The sequence below is a fragment of the Lipotes vexillifer genome, unplaced genomic scaffold (genome assembly GCF_000442215.2).
Source record: "Lipotes vexillifer unplaced genomic scaffold, Lipotes_vexillifer_v1.1 scaffold1600, whole genome shotgun sequence".
Taxonomy (NCBI): domain Eukaryota; kingdom Metazoa; phylum Chordata; class Mammalia; order Artiodactyla; family Lipotidae; genus Lipotes; species Lipotes vexillifer.
The window spans coordinates 310154-320113 of record NW_006799073.1 but is presented as its reverse complement, the minus strand read 5'-3'; the positions used below and the strand labels follow the sequence as shown (position 1 = coordinate 320113).

The 9960-nt window shown below is 42.9% G+C and overlaps 1 protein-coding gene across 6 annotated transcripts in view; it reads right to left on the bottom strand.

Moving 5' to 3' along the window:
• The window catches only part of MAPKAP1 (MAPK associated protein 1), a 236533-nt gene that overhangs the window by 50683 nt on the left and 175890 nt on the right, over window positions 1-9960 (bottom strand). The window lies entirely within an intron of this gene.

The window sequence follows — 9960 nt, the reverse complement described above, 5'->3', positions numbered from 1 at the left end:
GGGGGGGGGGGGGGGGGGGTGTGCCTAAAAGTGACTTGAGCACCAGAGCTCAAACGGACTGACAACAGGCTCTGAAAGGATGACAGAGAGCACATTCATGATACAGAAAGCGCTGGGGAACAAGCAAAAAATCCAAGAGAGGAAGGAGCGTAGCTGTCTGGAGTAAGGAATCAGGAAAAAAGGAAACAAGGAGTGGCACCTGTCTTAATGGCAACACCAGGCCAGGGAAGAGGGAGCAAAGGGAAGCAGAGAGGAGGGGAAGGAGGAGGCTGGCGGGGTGTAAGGGCTGCACCGAAGAAAGTAAGAGGAGGTACTGAGAGAGAGCCGGGATGTGGCCCTAGGGCTTAGTAACACTGGAAGGAACCTGGAACATCGAGTTCAGAGATGTAGCTTCAAATCCTAACTCTTGACACCGTGGGTCAAGAGTGGGTCAAAAACCTTGCCCAAGGTTCCACTGTTGAAAAGAGGTGGAGCTGGGATAGATCCATCGGACTCCGGAGTCATGTTCCTTCTCCTGCCCCTCCAGTGTCACCACATTCCTACAAGCAGCAGCAAGGACAGGGACCATGTGGGTAACTGTAAACTCTAAGTCAGTGGTTCTCAAAGTGCAGCTTAGGACCCCAGGTGTGGGGGGAGGCAGGTCCATAACCTCAGTACTATTTTTATAATAATTACAGTAAGACATGATTTGCCCTTTTCATGCCTAATATCTTACAAGTGCACAAAGTAATAAAAAAAGTTCATTGATATGTTTCTGATTCCACATTGCAACCAACCTTTAGGAAACTATCACTTGAGTTTTGGTATAGCAACAAATATTAATATGCACTATTATCTGAAAAGGCTACTGAAATACTACCCTTGTTTCCAACAACGTATCTGTGTTAGCCAAATTTTCTTCATATACTTCATATACCAAAACAATGTATTGTAACAGACTGACTGCAGAAGTAGAGATGAAAATCCAGGTGTCTTCTATAAAGCCAACATTACAGAAATTTGCAAAAGTAGAAAATAGTGCCCACTGGTTCAGGAGATTAGTTAATAACTTATCTTCCTGGTGAAACAAAAACAAATGCTTTTCAGAGAAAGGAAAACAAAAAACAAAACAAAAAAAACCCCAAACCAAAATCAAAGAGTGCTCTTATCATTAAATTTTTAAAATAAAATATTTTTATTTTATTTTAAAAAATTTTAATAAAAATGTTATTTATGTTCACATATAATGGATTTACCATTATTTTTAATGAATTCATAAATATTTTAAAATCTCTCAGTTTTTATTCCTAATAAATAGATATAACTCAATAAACAAAAGCTCTTTGAGGCCCTCAATAAATTTTAAGAGTGTAAAGAGGTCCTAAGACCCAAAAGTTTGAGAACTGCTGCCTTTATTGGTTCTTATGCCATGTTTTCATTGTTCCTGGATGCCCATTTGGACAACCATGATGGGACAGAAAAGTGCAGTTACAGCTCTGTGTCTGTATTACATACCTGAAAACAAACACAAAAACGAACAGAAAGCCTGTACACACACTGTTAGAGTGACAGGCTTGTTTGCCACGTGATCAGATCAAGGCTAATTACAACTAATATTGTTTAAGAAGCATTTTCATATACTTCATGATTTCACTGGAACTGAGGGAGATACTTACAGGTACATACGTGACTGTTTTTCAGACAAATGAGCACTGATGATTAAATCAAAGCTCAGATGAACTCACTGTACGCCTCTGGCAGATGTCTTATGTTCATAGACACAAACTACATGGAACATCAGACTTCACTTTATGGTTCAATGAGTCTCATGCCAAGTCTGAAAGGGCTAATCTAGTTATAAGTTAAAGCAACTTCCGTCTTCCATCTCCAAAAAGATCTATGCCAAGTCTAGAACTCAACTGGAAGTTCGAGGGCCTTTGCTACGTCCTTACCTCATAGGTACACTCTCTGTAGCAATGATGGCCCTGTTGACCATTTCTCACAAGTCCGCAAACAGTCACCCAGCACCAATCGTGTGCCAGAGCTGTGCTAGTGCTTCAGGAACACAGGAGGATGGCAGCAAGTGTTTGCATTTGGCTGGTGCAAAGAGTCTGTGAAGGGGAATAGTAGAAAATAAAATGGTGGGGGGTGGAGGGGGAGAAGTCTTCAGAGATAGGCACTGACCATCTCAGGAGTTGGCATACAGTAAAATACTGCTGTGCAAACAGCTGAATGAAGAGTAAACAAACTACCTTCTGCTCCATTCTATCTTGCAGCCTTATTGCTACTCCCCACATAGAACAATGCCTGTTTCAGCTAAACTGGATTTTGTTCAGATTATACCATCTGGCCAGAATGTCCTTTCTACTCTTTAAAATTAATACACTTCAAGGTCTAGTCCAAACGGAATCTTTCCTGATCCCTTTCCTAAAACCCTGTCTCCCTTTGTTGAAGGCTCTCATGATAAGTCTCTTACACGATAAGCATCTGTACTCCCCTTCTGGACCATGGGCTCCTTGGAGGCAAGAACATTCCATCCTACAGAGCACACAGTAGATGTTCAATAAATGCTGTTGGCAGCCTGAATGAGGTTGATGCCACACAGGTTAGCCATAACAGTACCTGAGTTTGTACACCATCCCTTGTATTTACCTTGGTTATTAGAACGTAACACACCATTCCTAGTTTTCCATTCAGATGCCCTACCAGACAGGGATCCTGCCTCAACAACAACTCCAAGAGCAATTAACATTTACTGAATGCTTACTATATATGCCAGACATTATGCTCAGCACTTTAAATATATTATCTCATTTAAATTTCTCACTGCTCTTTTAGGTTGGATAATATTATCTTCTTTCTACAGGTGAGAAAAATAAGGCTCAGAATGTCATCCTGCTAGTATAGCCATACAACTAATACAAGCTGGAGTTAGGAAAGGAACCCAGGTCTAATTCCAAAACTGTGCCCTTAACCACCACGTATCCCCTTGGGTAAAATGCTCCTTGGATGGGCTGGGAATGTACAAATCCATGGGCCATAGCAGTATCTAAGGAGAACACAATCACACCTGCCTTTGCCAGAACAAACAATCGGGATAAAACCTAACTCCCTCTACTCCTTCTGTAAGACTCAAAGCTAGATGTGTGAGTGAGTCATGGAAGAAAAACTCTCCTTTAGCTTTCTACATCCATCACTTTTTTTTTTTCCAAAGGCCGTTTAAATCCCCAAAGACTCATAAGCCCCAATCTTCTCTTCTATTAAACACTTCCCTTTGGCTGCTAGTCATTTGTGCTGGTCTCTAAAAAATAATCCATAGGTGATATACTATAATGTACACACGCGCACTTGCTTGCCCCTCTGCGGTAATCTCTTCAAAGCCGTCAGGGTGGTACTGTAGGATACACCCTTCACTGAATTTGCCATGCTACAACCAGGGTAGGGATCCTTGCTGTCAGTGCCTAATTGATTAAACTCTTGGAGTCAGAGCCTTTCCACAGGGAGATTTCAGACCCTCAATAAATCAGGATAATCTTGTTTTATGAGGTGATCAGAAAGAAACGATTTCTGGTTTGTAGAATTTCTAAAGAGAGCGGATCATGGAGGTGGGAAGGTGGGGGTGGGGGAGGTGTCGGCTCTGCATTCAAGCTCCTGCCTGTCCCCCAGTCTCATCTTCCAGCACTCTCTCCCTTGCTCATTTCATTCCACTCCATTCATCCATTCCCAAATATACCTAGCTCTTTCTCAAGACCTTTGGACAAGTAGTCCCTTGGCCTGGAACATTCCTCTTACTCATTAGCAGAATAATTCCTTTTTATTCTTCCTCAAGGAAGCTTTCTTCTCCCATTCTCACCAGCTCCAGGCCCCTGCTATATATACTCTTTTATACCCTTCACAGCGCTCATCACAACTGTGAGCTCCATGATGCAGGGGCTGTGTATCCTCTCTACTGCGCCAGCACAGCAACTGGCCCAGAGGAGGGGCCGTCAATATTTGGGGGATGAATGAACAAATATGTGTCTAGGGTGAAGCCTGTACAGGATGAAGCATGACCATTCAGGCGTCTGAACCACTGGCTCATTACAGGTTTGCCTGGAAGTTAGGTTGATGTCAGAATTCCCATCACTTCCTTTTCCTCCACTGTGTCTTTGCCCCTGTTCAAAACACAGGAAAAGTAATGGAGTTTTCTTAAGAGCCTGGGCATTTTGGACAATTTATATGACAAAATATCTAAGAACTGCAACATCTGATCAACACCGAGGCATCTCTCTCTCTGACTCCAGAGTCAGAGAATGAGGGCACACGTGCTGGAAGAACCCCTCTTCCCATCAGGGGAGTCACTGCAGAAATGTCACCCGATGCATTACCAAACCATCAGTCAGGGGCTACAGGGAGGATTCTAGGGCCAGGAGCCTACCAGAGGGATGCAAATCCCTGTGCCCCCACTTAGAGCCCATACAGGGTTTGTGGCTCGTCAAACATGTTTCCTTACTGCTCTAATGTACCAGTGTATCGCTTAATGAAAGTTCTTAATTGTAATTCAATTAATTACATACACAGAGTCCCCAATTACATTTTCCAATCAGACACTGGCTGTGGTACAGGTCTAAATGCACTTAACCAATTTTAATATATTAAGACCAATTTCCCTTGAATACTAATTACTACCTAATGATAAAATGAAAAGGGGGGAACTTTCAAGAAAGGGGGAGAGTGAAAAATGCAATTCATGTGGAATTTCTCAGCCCACATAGCACAATGCACTCACTACTGAAGAAGTAGGTGTGGACAGGGCACAAATTTGCTTCCAGTTCAGATTCAGCACTGTTTTTTGTCCTAGGTATCACCTACCCTTGGTGCAGGCTGTTGCCCAAAGGGACCTGTGGGAAGTCTAAGCGTCTAGAGGGAAAAGGCCAACACACACAAGCACAGAGTAGCCGTGGGGTCTGTGCACAGGCACTCGCTTTGTGTCTTGGGCACACAAAGCCTGGGAATGGCCAGCTCTTGCATGGGGCATTGCACTTTACCACGTACATTTAAGGCACACAATCTCAACTTAATCCTCATAACAGCCGTACAGGGTAGGGATTCCTTCCTACAGGGTAGCCCTACAGATGGGGAAATGAAGCTCAGAGAAGGACTTGCCTAAGGTCACGCTGTGGCTTCAAACACCCTGCCTTTCCCCTACAACACACTGCCAACCAGCCCGCATCAACCAGACAGCAAGAGGCGGAGACACATTGGTATTCTGGCATCGGGGATAATGTTTCTGTTCCATTTAAATTCTGTTAGCGTGCAGCAAGCAGGGAGCTATTATCCAATATCTACTTGAAAAAACTCTCACCCATACAGAAAATTCCTTACAGTGAACACGTTTCCCCCCACCAGAGCCAGACACGTAACTGGCTTTCAGCAGTAATTCAACCTAAAATATGTACCATGAACACCACAAGTCATTTCCATTTGTAAACAGTTTATTTGCAGGATCACATTTTTTTTTGCTTTTGAAGACTGCTGTTGTGGTACAATAAAAGAGGCTTAAAGCCCTGGTACTTAAGTCATATGATAGAAATTGGAGAGATTAGTAATTTGTAACTGAAGAAAGCAAACCCTCCAGAAGCCAAGTAGAACCACTAGGGAGTCTCCAGGGTTGGCAAAAAGAGCACACGCGGGAGGAGGGACTGGCCCACTAAGAATAAGCACCACGAAGAGGAGATGGAAACACACCAGGAGAAGCAGTCATTCACTGTCTACAGTTGCTGTTTTATTTAGTAAATTGGAGGGGGGTGGGGTGGGGGGAGGGGGGAATCCCAAGTACCACCACGAAGAAACCCTTATACCTGAAGACGCTCACCCAAAGCCCAAGTTCCTTTTAAACGGTATCACACACTTGCCCCTCGGTGCCCTAGTGAGCAGCCTGGTGATGCCAGGGACTCAGGAGGCTCCCTCCCTCCCAGGGAATGAACCACACCTGGCCACAGGCACTGGGATGTAGGGGGAACTCAGACCCAGGCCCTGCCCTTGGTGGATGGGGGTGTGTGGTCACAGTCCAGTGTGGGAGTGGGCGAATCCATTCAGTGGAATCAGTGATCAGAGAGGGGTAAGGAGAGGGACTCTACCAGAGCCCAGGGAATGGCAGCCAGGTGGTCTGGGGAGGCTTCTAGGAGGAGCGGCCTCTTCTCCTGGGTCTTCAAGGAGAAACTAAAGGAGGCGAAAGAGCCCACAAAAGGAGACCCAGAGATATGCTCCCCTGCCACAGTCCAGCTGTCTGGGTGACTGCCCACCTCGAATTGAAGCTCTTCCTTAGTATAGCCTTAAATTAAGGAAACTTCATGAAGGTACTGAAATAATGGAAGGTCTCCTTGAAAAGGAAAGGAGATCAAAGGAGATTAAACTGATGTTTAAAGAACTGAATCCCCTTTCTATAGCAACTTCTATTTAGGAAACAAAATACTTAGACTCAGCTCTTTCACTAGACTTAATGGACAGAAGACACATTCTTCTAGGCCCCCTAATTATTATTCACGGGATGATGAGCAAATCACCACCTTAAAGGCTCAGTTTCTTCTTCTATAAAATAAAGATGATGACCACTCTAGCCTAATAACAACAGCACCTCTATCTCATTTAATCCTCACAACAACCTTGTGAAATAGATTCAACCACTTCCATTTACACAGGAAACTGAGGCTCAGAGAGGTGACATGATTTGTCCTATGTCAGAGGCTGCAGTGTCCACTCAAGGTCTGCCTCATTCTAAAGACTGTGCTTTAAGCACTATGCTGAACTACTCTGTAGGCACACTTGTGACTGATAAAACAGGGAAGACACAGTGTCTGACACTTTGTGGCACTCCATAAAGCGGGTTCAATTTCAGGTCTATTTTAGCTCTGATGATGGGAAATTCCCAAGCTTCTCTCTGAAAGCTATGGAATCGATAGGTTGGTTCATGCTGCATCTTTCTTCTAAGGCTCTGGATGGGCTACCCACATATGATCAGTGGGTAAAGGAAAAGGTCACTGGCAACATTTGGCAGAAAACGAAATTGAGTTTCAATTTGGTGCCAGGATTTACACAGACACTCGGACAAGAATGGAAGTCTTCTAATGTCACACCCTCTCCATAATGTACTCAGGCTTCCTTCTGGTCTGATTCCAGCTTCTAGCAGACAGCTGGCTGAAGGATGTAGGAGATTATCAGACTAGAGTCCAAACTGGAAAGCCCAAGGACTTTGGCTTGTCGTTTTCTTACTTAGGCCAAGATCCAATCACAAATGCTACCTCTCAGTCCCTAGGCAGAAACTCTTATCCTATTAGCTTCATTCGCAAGCTTCCCTCTCATAGTGTACAAAGACAACTGTTATCACCCTTCTCAGGACTGAAAATTTAGGTTGTTTTATCAACAATCTCAGGGTGGGCTTCAGGGTCAGATAGCTGACTTAGAATTCTGGTCCTATCACTTACTGATTAGCTAACTCTGGGCAAATCACAACCTCTCACCACAATTAGAATAGTATCTTCTAAGGTGGTTGTGAAAATTACACAAGAGAGCAAAATGTCTAGCGTGATGCCTTACAATAGAAGGCCTGAATAATTAAAAAAACATCCTTTGATGCAGTTGGTATAAAAAGCCATGCCCTGTCCCCCTGTGGAAAAAAACCTGAGGGGCTTATATCTACTCTTATGGCAGTCTTCTCGATCAAATGTTTTTACTTATAGGTACACCTCTTCTGGGACACCAAAGCACATTTGCTGGAAAGTACCCTGCCTCTAAGTTCTCTGGTCCTGTGACACAGACTTATACATCTGCTCTGGCCCCCATGCTCCTTTCCCCTCCATTCTGCATCACTCCCTTCCCCTTGTGGGCCCTGACAGTTCTATGATTCCAGACCTCCACATCCATGCCTCATCTGCTTTGTGAGCCACAGAATGCTGCTCTTCTGTTATTTATTAATTACAGTTAATATTTATTGAGTGTTTATTATGTGCCAGGCACTCTTCTAAGAGCCTTATGAATCCTCCTATCAGCCTTATGAAGGTAAATTAACTACCTAAGAGAGGTTAAGTAAATTGTCCAAGGTCACATAGCCAGTAAGTGGCAGGGCCAAAATGTGAACTGAGGCAGTCTGGCTTGATTGCATATTCTCTTAAACACTGCATAATAGATGCTCATAATTTAGTTCACTTCTAAAATGGCTTTAAGGATAGCAAGTCTGTGCTGATCAAATATAGCAACAGAAGTGAAGAAAATTCTGTTTTTGTAATATTTTTCTTTGTCTCAATCTAACTTCTTAATAGGTAGCTACTGGGGAACAATATGGGTTCTTGATTGAAATTTCTATTTACAAAAATTTTAAAAATCTTTTCTATAAAAAGAATAAATTGTTTTTATAATTTACTTCCACTTTACAAAGACTAGTTACAACAGTCTATTGATTCCAAACCATGGACTGCCTGGAACACTTTGTAAATGCTGGTACGGTCTTCTTTCACTAACAAAGTGATTTTGACTCAAAGGCAAGCACTGAAAGTATCTTGCAAATCCTTTAAGATGGGGATGCTGAGGTTGACAGAGGTCATACAACTTAATTAAGACTATGCTCGTACTTAGAAGTGGAGTGACAACAAGAGCTCAGATTTCAAATCTTTATCCACCAATCCTCATAGCTTCTCTTTCCTAGTATAAGAACCTTATCTTAAAAGAAAAAAAAAATGAAACTAAACAAACCCAGGACACATCTAATTTGGAATCACAGTATACTGTGAAATACTATGCAGCAGTTAAAAAAGAAAGAGGTAAATCTATATACGGAATAATATATGGGTTGATGTAGAATACGGAGTACTCTCTATGTGACATACTGTTACAATGATAAAAGAAAAATGTAGAACACAGATGACAGTTTGCTACCATTTTGTTTTTAAAAGGAGGGAAGGGCTTCCCTGGTGGCGCAGTGGTTAAGAATCCGCCTGCCAATGCAGGGGACAAGGGTTCAAGCCCTGGTCCGGGAAGTTCCCACATGCCGTGGAGCAATGAAGCCCATGCACCACAACTACTGAGCCTGAGCTCTAGAGCCCGCGAGCCACAACTATGGAAGCCTGCGTGCCTAGAGCCCATGCTCTGCAACAAGAGAAGCCAACGCATTGAGAAGCCCAGGCACTGCAACGAAGAGTAGCCCCCGCTCGCCGCAACTAGAGAAAGCACACACGCAGCAAGGAAGACCCAACGCAGCCAAAGATAAAAAAATAAAATAAATTAATTAATTAAATAAAAAAAAATAAAAGGAGGGAAATACGTGTGTGTATACATATGTCTTTGTGTGGGTATGTTCATGTATATATACCAGAACATGCTTGCATGTGCTTAGATGATCTCTGGAAAGATACCAAAATCACTGGGAACAACTGTTGTCTCCGGGAGAGGAATTAGGGGAGAGATGAGAGGCTAAAAGTTTTCACTTTAGATGCTTTGTTATCTGAAATTTTTTTGCATGTGTAAGTGTTATATATCCAAAATTTATACCAAGATCCTGACAAATAACATTTTATCTTATTCGTATAACATGGAGTCAACATGAAACATTTTGAAACAGAATCCACTAGAGTTACTATACGCAGGACAAGGCCCGTAGTGGGTGATGAGTGAATATTTGCTGAATTAATGAACGTCAAGCTGGTATGGGATACCCTCAAAGACTTGACAATCTAGTGCGAGAGATAGACATCAAACAATCATTGGGAAAAATAAATAATTATAAACAGAAATACATGCAATGAAAAAAAAGTAGTATGCTCTATGATGGAATATAACAGGGGACCCAAATGAGGAACGGGTCAGGTTTAGGCAATGAGGGGACAGGGAGATCACAGGTGGCCTCTATCGAGGTGACATTTAAACTGAGAAGAAGGATAAAAAAGTTAACCAGAGTAGGGGAAAGTGTTCCACACAGAAGAAACTGCCTGTGTAAAAGCCCTGAAGCAG